This window comes from Arachis duranensis, unplaced genomic scaffold (assembly GCF_000817695.3).
Source record: "Arachis duranensis cultivar V14167 unplaced genomic scaffold, aradu.V14167.gnm2.J7QH unplaced_Scaffold_69555, whole genome shotgun sequence".
In the NCBI taxonomy this organism is placed as follows: domain Eukaryota; kingdom Viridiplantae; phylum Streptophyta; class Magnoliopsida; order Fabales; family Fabaceae; genus Arachis; species Arachis duranensis.
The window spans coordinates 17,955-18,275 of NW_026265040.1; positions in this window are offsets into that span (position 1 = coordinate 17,955).

Genomic DNA, 321 nt, shown 5'->3' on the forward strand with positions numbered 1-321 from the left:
AATCCCTTTATAATGCCTGGGAGAGGTATAGAGGTATGCTAAGAAAATGCCCCTCTGAAATGTTTTCAGAGTGGGTACAGTTAGACATCTTCTACTATGGGCTTATAGAAAAAGCTAAGATGTCTTTAGACCACTCAGCTGGTGGATCTATACATATGAGGAAGACAATTGAAGAGGCTCAAGAGCTTATAGACACTGTTGCTAGAAATCAACATTTATACTCTAGCAATGAGTTCTCTACAAAAGAGGAAGTCATGGCAGTAGCCACTGATCCTAATCCTCAAGAACAGATGATTGAGCTTAATCAACAATTGCTCCTGA